The following is a 10142-nucleotide window of genomic DNA, read 5'->3' on the forward strand; positions in this document are numbered from 1 at the left end:
TTGAGACATGAGACCTTTAAGAAACTATTAATTTTTTTTCCCAATTTTTCATTTTCCTTCTAATCTTGGCTACCTTGGTTTTATTTGTACAAACCCTTTTTGATTTAATGCAATCAGTAAGGTCAAATGCATACATGATTTAGGTATAAAAGGTGATACTCTAAGCAAAATAGTAGAACAAGGAATAGCTTATCTATCAGATATTTTGAGAAGAGAGGAATTTATGGCCAAAGAAGTACCAGAGAACATTATGAAATGCAAAATGGATAACTGATTACATTAAATTTAAAAGTTTTTTCACAAACAAAACAAATGTAACCAAGATTAGAAGGGAAGCATAAAGCTGGGAAACAATTTTTACAGCCAGTGTTTCTAATAAAGACCTCATTTCTAAAACATATAAAGATTCAAATTTATAAGAATACAAGCTACTTCCCAATTGATAAATTGTAAAAAGATAGGAACAGACAGTTCTTAGATAAAGAAATTAAAGCCATTTGTGGTCATATGAAAAAATGCTCTAAATCACTATTGAAATTAAAACAGTTCTGAAGTACCACCTTATACTTAACAGACTGGCTAAGATGACAGGAAAATATAATGACAAATGTTGGAGAGGACAAAAATTGCTGGTGGAGTTATATGATCCTACCATTCCATTCTGGAAAACAATTTTGAACTATACCCGAAGGGTTATGAAACTGTGCATACCCTTTGATACAGCAGTGCCACTATTGGATTGGTCTTCTAAAGAAAACATAAAAGAGGGAAAAGGACTCACCTATTCAAAAATATTTGTAGCAGCTCTTTTTGTGGTAGTAAAGAATTAGAAAATGAGTAGGTGCCCATCACTTGAGAAATAACTGAATTAGCTATGGTATATGAAAGTAATGAAATATTATTATTCTATCAAAAATGATGAACAGGCTTATTTTAGAAAGGGCTGAAAAGATTTACATGAACTGATGCTAGTGAAACAAGCAGAACCAGGAAAACTGTATGATGATCAACTATGATAGACTTAGTTCTTCTCAGCAGTTCAGTGTTCTAAGGTAACTCCAATTAACTTTGACTAGAAAATGCCATCTGCATCCAGAAAGAGAACTGTGGAAACAATATAAATCAATGTATGCTATGTTTGCTTTCTTCCTTCCTTTTTTTTTCTTGTAGTTTTTCCCTCTTCTGATTTTTCTCTCCCAACAGGATTCATTTGAAAATACATTTAAAAAGGAATGTACATGTATAACCAAAAAAAAAGTAGTTTTATGTGTAATACTGAGGAAAACAAGAATATATTTTAAAAATGAAGGGGTTCCAAAGAAATCATAAAAGAGGAAAAAGGACTCTCTTAGTTATTTATAAATTCTTCTCCTACCCATAAGTTTGATAGATAATATGTTCTTCTAATTTATTTGTGCTATCTCTTTTTATACCTAGGTCATGTATTCATTTTGACCTTATCCTGGTAAATGGTGTAAGATATGTCTACACCAAACTTCTGCCAGATTGCTTTCCAGTTTTCCCAATAATTTTTACCAAATAGTAAATTTTTACCCCAACAATTAAATCTTACATTTGTTAAATACAGCATTACTGTAATCATTTATTATAGTAAGTTGTATGTATATTCTTTTCCACTGATCTATTTCTTAGCTAGTATCAGATAGTTTTAATAATTATTCCCCTATCATACAGTTTAAGATACTACTAAATCTCATTCCTTTACTTTTTTTTATTAATTCCTTTGATATTCTTAAACTTTTGTTCTTCCAAATGAAAATTGTTATTTTTTTTCTAGCTCAATAAAACATTTTTTTGATAATTTAATTGAGATAGCATGGAATAAGTAGATTAGGTAGAATCATCATTTTTATTATATTGGTTCTGTCTACTCACAAACAATAATATATCTCCAATTATTTAAATCAACTCTATATAAAAAATGTTTTATAATTATATTTACATAGTTCCTGGGTTTATCTTGGTAGGTATACTCCCAGGTATTTTATGCTGTCTATAGTTATTTTTAATGGGGTTCCCTTTACTTTCTCTTCTTGCAACGTGATACATAGAAATCAATAATATCCTTTTCTAATAAATCATGTTCAGTAATCTTTTATACCTATAGAAGATTCCAAGCATCAAGAGAGAGAAACAGGATCAGAGAAGGGAGAGCCCTTGGTTATCTAGACCAAACACCCTCATTTTACAAAGGAAGAAAATGTTTCTCAGATTAAGTCAAGAGAAACCTAGAAAGGTAAATGTATTTAAAGCAATTGGAAGGGGCTGTATGATGATGTAGTGCTAACATTCTAAAGGGATAGATGAGACAAGTGTTCTTTTAGAACCTTAATATATTCAAGGATACTGAGGAAGTTAAATAAGAAAAACAGTGGAATTGGGAATGGTTATATTTTGGGGACTTTAATGGAGGAAAGAGAAAAGATAATTGGAATAGGTTATAGAAAGGAAGAATGAGTACAACCTGCTATTTCTCATAAACAGGATTTATGATTGGAGATGAAAACATGGAAGAAAGATTGGAGAGTGAGGATGAACTTCAAACTTATCTGAAAAGGAGCTGAATATTTATACTTATACTGTTTGATGTAAAAAAACAAACATACAAAAAAAAAAAACCTCATCAAATTCAAAAGGGAAACAAGTAATGAAGGGTTATAGGGAAGGTATCAGGGCAGAAATAGTTCCAAGCAAAGCAAAGTCCTGATCTTGAAGGAGAGATTTAAAGAAAAAAATAAAGAAAAGAACTTGAATCTAAGGGAGTACCTATCATTTGAGTAATGGCCAAGCAAACTGTGGCCTGTGTATTGGAATATTATTATATTTTATGAAATGACTGAAAAGACAATTTCAGAGGATCCTAGTAGTGTGAACTAATGTATGATGTAGAATGAAGTGAATAGAATCAGAAGAAAAATTCATGTAAAAATAAAAACATTGTAAAGAAAAATAACCATAACCTGATTAAAACAACAAAAACATAATTTTATTGAAAATTATGAAAAAATATTTTATGATTATGAAAATTATGAAAAAATTCCATAAAAACAATAACTAATCATGTTTCCAGATGACCTATTATGAAAAGTTATTACCTTCTTTTTGACAGAGAAGTAACAAACTCCATGATGCAGAAAAAGTCATACATTCTTGGATATTGCTACTGTATTATATTGTTTGACCACGTTTATTTGTTTCAAGGATTCTTCCCTTCCTTTTTTAAATAGAGGAGACAAAAAATGATTTTTTTTAAGTGCATAGAAAAAAAACAGAACAAAGTTCAGAAAGAAGTACAAGTACAGATGAACAGGCCGGTTTTGGAAACTAATGTGAAATTTATTATAAACTCTAAAAAGGAAGCATTATGAAATGGAGATTCACAGTTTCATATACAGTATACTCTTATATTCTGCTACATATATGAAAATGTTCATGGTATGCATGTATGTTTAAATTCAGATTTCTAAAAAAAATTAAAGGAGAAAAAATTGGTATAGGATGATAGGGACCAGCATTTATTTTCTTGATGTGGCTTTTCTTATGGTCCTAGTTTTCCGGACTTAGATTTCTGATGTGAGTAGATATAAGATTCCAGTCACACTTAACTATTTCATATTTAGTGGGTGCCTGAGACCACATAAGTCATCACCATATTCTGATGACTTACTGACCTGACTTTTACTGGAAATGAAGGAGATTGTCCAGAGAAGCTATATTAGGGGAGAGTAAACTTCATTAAATGTTTAGTGATTTATGAGTGGTTCATTAATCTACTACAATAATTAGTAAGAAAAAATATTTACAAACACTCTCTTCCTCTCCCTCCATATACCTGGGTTGCACTCTTTCATAAATATTTGTCATTTTGGTAGAGAGAATAGGCCCAAATTTAAAGTATATTCATAATGAGCCATATGTGGATAGAACAAATATGATCAAGGTAACTCACAACACTAGAACTCCAAGATTCCCTAATATTCTTAAAAGGGCCTCTTAATGCTAGTGGATGTGATATCTATGTTGAATAGGTTGCTTTACTAGACTGACACCTCAATGGGCAAATTGTAGATTCTAGTACTTCAGGCTTCAGGCTTAGGACCACTCCTTTTCTGGGATATTATTGTATACTTTCATAAAGATGAAAGACCCACAAAGGATATGAACAGACAATTTTCAGATGATGAAATTGAAACTATTACCATTCATATGAACGAGTGTTCCAAATCACTATTGATCAGAGAAATGCAAAAAAAGACAACTCTGAGATACCACTACACACCTGTCAGATTGGCTAGAGTGACAGGGAAAGATAATGTGGAATGTTGGAGGGGATGCGGGAAAACTGGGACACTGATGCATTGTTGGTGGAATTGTGAACGAATCCAACCATTCTGGAGAGCAATCTGGAATTATGCCCAAAAAGTTATCAAACTTGCATACCCTTTGATCCAGCAGTGTTTCTACTGGGCTTATGCCCCAAAGAGATACTAAAGAAGGGAAAGGGACCTGTATGTGCCAAAATGTTTGTAGCAGCCCTGTTTGTAGTGGCTAGAAGCTGGAAATTGAGTGGATGCCCATCAATTGGAGAATGGCTGGGTAAATTGTGGTATATGAATGTTATGGAATATTATTGTTCTGTAAGGAATGACCAGCAGGATGAATACAAGAGAGGCTTGGCGAGACCTACATGAACTGATGCTAAGTGAAATGAGCAGAACCAGGAGATCATTATACACTTCAACAACGATATTGTATGAGGATGTATTCTGATGGAAGTGGATTTCTTTGACAGAGAGATCTAACTCAGTTTCAATTGATAAATGATGGACAGAAGCAGCTACACCCAAAGAAAGAACACTGGAAAATGAATATGAACTATTTGCATTTTTGTTTTTCTTCCCGGATTATTTTTACCTCCTGAATCCAATTCTCCCTGTGCAACAAGAGAACTGTTCAGTTCTGCAAACATATATTGTATCTAGGATATACTGCAACATATCTAACATATATAGGACTGCTTTGCCATCTAGGGGAGGGGGTAGAGGGAGGGAGGGGAAAAATCGGAAAAGAAGTGAATGCAAGGGATAATGTTGTAAAAAAAATTACCCTGGCATGGATTCTGTCAATATAAAGTTATTATTAAAAAAAAAAAAAAAAAAAAAAAAAAAAAAAAAAAGGAAGGATTAAAAGGGAAAAAAAAAAAAAAAGATGAAAGACCCATAACTTATAGGTGACAGAAGCCTCTAAAACCCAACTCTAAGTACCTTTGTTACCAGACAGACATTAAGAGAATAAAGGTTTGTACTTTACTTTCCACAATTCTGGTTCAGGGCTAAGTCTCCTGGATAAAAAGACCATGCTTTAACAATGAACATGTAGTGCATTTTCCAAATTTCCTTCTTTTTGAATAGGCCATACAGGTAATAGTTGCCCCAATAATCATCAAACACTTGAGGTTCCAAGGTCCCCAGTAGATTTATTTGTTTTTTAAACTTTGTGGTTCTTTTAGAGGTCTAGGATAGGGATGCCTCACCTGAGACCTATAATTGGCTTTTACAATTTAAAATAAAGTTCTATTGTATTCATTTTGCACTCAACTGCACTTCTGTGGGTTTCTTTCTCATGCCCAAGGACCATCTTCATTTTGAAGCCTCACACCGTCCCTGGAACTCATGCCTCATCATTGTAGTCTGACTCTGAGAACCTCTGAATTAAGAGGTAGAGAGCTCCTCGGAATCACCCTTTAAGGAGCCATCTCTCCATTTCCCACTCAGCTGACCGCTCTGAATTTCTCCCTCATCTGTTACCCCACAAACTTTTTTAGTCCCCTGTCTCCCCCCACTTTTCTTTTTCCTTTTGTATACTGTCTTCCCACATTAGATTATAATCTCTTTGAGATTAAGGTCTGTTTTTTGCTTTTCTTTATATTTTAGTACTTAAGCATAGTGCTTGGAATTTAGTAGGCTCTTAATAAATGTATATTGACTGACTTCCTCCATAAGCATTCAGTAGTTCTTCAACAGAAAGGGAGAAAGCAGATGATATGAAGTAGCCTAGGATTAAGGTTTGGTAAGGCTTCAGTTTCTAAAGGAAAAGAGCCTGAGGGGATTGGGAAACAATCCTTACAGATAAGGAAACTGAGACAAACAGGCTAAGTGAGCTGCATAGAGTCACACAGCTAATAGATTTGAAGTCAGGGAGTTGAGCCTTCCAGACTCCTGGCCCAGAATTCTATCCACTGTGATACCTCGCTGCCCAGTCTTTCCATAGTCTTTTTTTTTTTTGCTTTTTTCCTAGTGGTATTTATTTTCTATTTCTTTCTTTCTTTCTTTTTTAAAAATAATTATAACTTTAATCTTGGGAACTATATTTCTGATATAAAGATGTATAAAGAATACATGTATACCTTGTTCTAGAAAGTAGATGTGGAAAGGATATTGCACCAGAAAAAGAGCCAAGTGGGAGTACTACATCTCATGAAGAGGCAAAGGAAACCTATTATATCTGAGAGAAAGAATGGAGGGGGATGAATATAGTGGGTATCTTACTGCCTTCAGAATTGGCTCTAAGAGAAAAATTTTAGACATATTTAATTTTTGGTGAAACTTCTCCCACCTCATTGAGAAGTGAGAAGGGAAAAGTGAAAAGGGAAGGAATAAGCTAAGCGGAAGGGAATATGGAAACGGGGAGGGAAAGGGGTAAGATAGAGGGAGGAAATCTAAGGGGGGGGTACTAAAAAGGGAGGGCTGTGAGAAGCAAGTGGTGCTCACAAGCTTAATACTGGGAAGGGGGGTAAGGGGAAAGAAGGGAGAAAAGCATAAACCGGGGTTAACAAGATGGCAAGCAATACAGAATTGGTCATTCTAACCATAAATGTGAACGGGGTAAACTCCCCCATAAAGAGGAAGCAGTTAGCAGAATGGATTAAAAGCCAGAATCCTACAATATGTTGTTTACAGGAAACATACTTGAAGCGGGGAGATACATGCAGGTTAAAGGTAAAAGGTTGGAGCAAAATCTACTATGCTTCAGGTGAAGTAAGCAGGGGTAGCCATCCTGATCTCAGATCAAGCTAAAGCAAAAATTGATCTAATTAAAAGAGATAAGGAAGGGCACTATATCTTGCTAAAGGGTAGCATGGATAATGAAGCAATATCACTATTAAACATATATGCGCCAAGTGGTGTAGCATCTAATTTCTTAAAAGAAAAATTAAGAGAGCTGCAAGAAGAAATAGACAGCAAAATTATAATAGTGGGAGATCTCAACCTGCACTCTCAGAATTAGATAAATCAAACCACAAAATAAATAAGAAAGAAGTCAAAGAGGTAAATAGAATACTAGAAAAGTTAGATATGATAGATCTCTGGAGAAAATGTAATGGAGACAGAAAGGAGTACACTTTCTTTTCAGCAGTTCATGGAACCTATACAAAAATTGACCATATATTAGGACATAAAAACCTCAAATTCAAATACAGCAAGGCAGAAATAGTAAATGCATCCTTTTCAGATCACGATGCAATGAAAATTACATTCAACAAAAAGCCAGGGGAAAGTAGACCAAAAAATAATTGGAAACTAAATAATCTTATACTAAAGAATGATTGGGTGAAACAGCAAATCATAGACATAATTAATAATTTCATCCAAGAAAACGATAATAATGAGACATCATACCAAAATGTATGGGATACAGCCAAAGTGGTAATAAGGGGAAATTTCATATCTATGCCTATTTGCATAAAATAGAGAAAGAGAAGCTCAATGAATTGGGCTTGCAACTAAAAATGCTAGAAAAGGAACAAATTAAAAACCCCCAGTCAAATACTAAACTTGAAATTCTAAAAATAAAAGAAGAGATCAATAAAATTGAAAGTAAAAAAACTATTGAATTAATTAATAAAACTAAGAGTTGGTTCTATGAAAAAACCAATAAAATAGACAAACCCTTAGTAAATCTGATTTAAAAAAGGAAAGAGGAAAATCAAATTGTTAGTCTTAAAAATGAAAAGGGAGAACTCGCCACTAACGAAGAGGAAATTAGAGCAATAATTAGGAGTTACATTGCCCAACTTTATGTCAATAAATTTGACAACTTAAATGAAATAGAAGAATACCTCCAAAAATATAGCTTGCCCAAACTAACAGAGGAAGAAGTAAATATCCTAAACAGTCCCATCTCAGAAAAAGAAATAGAACAAACTATTAACCAACTCCCTACGAAAAAATCCCCAGGACCAGATGGATTTACATGTGAATTCTACCAAACATTTAAAGAACAATTAACTCCAATGCTAAATAAACTATTTGAAAAAATAGGGATTGAAGGAGTCCTACCAAACTCCTTTTATGACACAGACATGGTACTGATACCTAAACCAGGTAGGTTGAAAACAGAGAAAGAAAATTATAGACCAATCTCCCTAATGAATATTGATGCTAAAATCTTAAATAAAATATTAGCAAAAAGATTACAGAAAATCATCCCCAGGATAATACACTATGACCAAGTAGGATTTATACCAGGAATGCAGGGCTGGTTCAATATTAGGAAAACTATTAGCATAATTGACTATATCAATAACCAACCAAAGAAAAACCATATGATCATCTCAATAGATGCAGAAAAAGCATTTGATAAAATTCAACATCCATTCCTAATAAAAACACTTGAGAGCATAGGAATAAATGGACTTTTCCTTAAAATAGTCAGGAGCATATATTTAAAACCATCAGTAAGCATCATATGCAATGGGGAAAAACTGGAATCCTTCCCAGTAAGATCTGGAGTGAAGCAAGGTTGCCCACTATCACCATTATTATTCAATATCGTATTAAAAACACTAGCCTCTGCAATAAGAGTCGAGAAAGATATTAAAAGAATTAGAGTAGGCAATGAGGAAACCAAACTATCACTCTTTGCAGATGATATAATGGTATACCTAGAGAACCCCAGAAATTCTACTAAAAAGTTATTAGAAATAATTCACAATTTTAGCAAAGTAGCAGGATACAAATAAATCCCCATAAATCCTCAGCATTTTTATACATCACCAACAAAATCCAACAGCAAGAGATACAAAGAGAAATTCCATTCAGAATAACTGTTGATACCATAAAATATTTGGGAATCTATCTGCCAAAGGAAAGTCAGGAATTATATGAACAAAATTACAAAAAACTTTCCACACAAATAAAGTCAGACTTAAATAATTGGAAAAATATTAAGTGCTCTTGGATAGGCCGAGTGAATATAATAAAGATGACAATATTCCCTAAACTAATCTATTTATTTAGTGCTATACCAATCAGACTTCCAAGAAAATATTTTAATGATTTAGAAAAAATAACAACAAAATTCATATGGAACAATCAAAAGTCGAGATTCTCAAGGGAATTAATGAAAAAAAAAAATCAAATGAAGGTGGCCTAGCTGTACCTGATCTAAAATTATATTATAAAGCAGCAGTCACCAAAACCATTTGGTATTGGCTAAGAAATAGATTAGTTGATCAGTGGAAAAGGGTAGGTTCACAAGACAGAATAGTCAACTATAGCTATCTAGTGTTTGACAAGATCCTAACTTTTGGGATAAGAATGCATTATTCGATAAAAATTGCTGGGATAACTGGAAATTAGTATGGCAGAAATTAGGCATGGACCCACACTTAACACCATATGCCAAGATAAGATCGAAATGGGTCCATGACTTAGGCATAAAGAACGAGATTATAAATAAATTGGAGGAACATAGGATAGTTTATCTCTCAGACTTGTGGAGGAGAAAGAAATTTGTGACCAAAGATGAACTAGAGACTATTACCGATCACAAAATAGAAAATTTTGATTATATAAAATAATTATAACTTTTTATTGACAGAACCCATGCCAGGATAATTTTTTACAACATTATCCCTTGCACTCACTTCTGTTAGGATTTTTCCCCTTCCTCCCTCCCTCCACTCCTTCCACCCCCTCCCCCAGATGGCAAGCAGTCCTATACATGTTAAATAGGTCACAATATATGCATAGTCTTTTGATGTCTCCTCTCTGTCTTCTTTATGGGTAATCATATCTTTACAGCTCTGTCCAAAGGAATATAAATTTCATTGCTTATAC

This window comes from Antechinus flavipes, chromosome 2 (assembly GCF_016432865.1).
Source record: "Antechinus flavipes isolate AdamAnt ecotype Samford, QLD, Australia chromosome 2, AdamAnt_v2, whole genome shotgun sequence".
Classification (NCBI taxonomy): domain Eukaryota; kingdom Metazoa; phylum Chordata; class Mammalia; order Dasyuromorphia; family Dasyuridae; genus Antechinus; species Antechinus flavipes.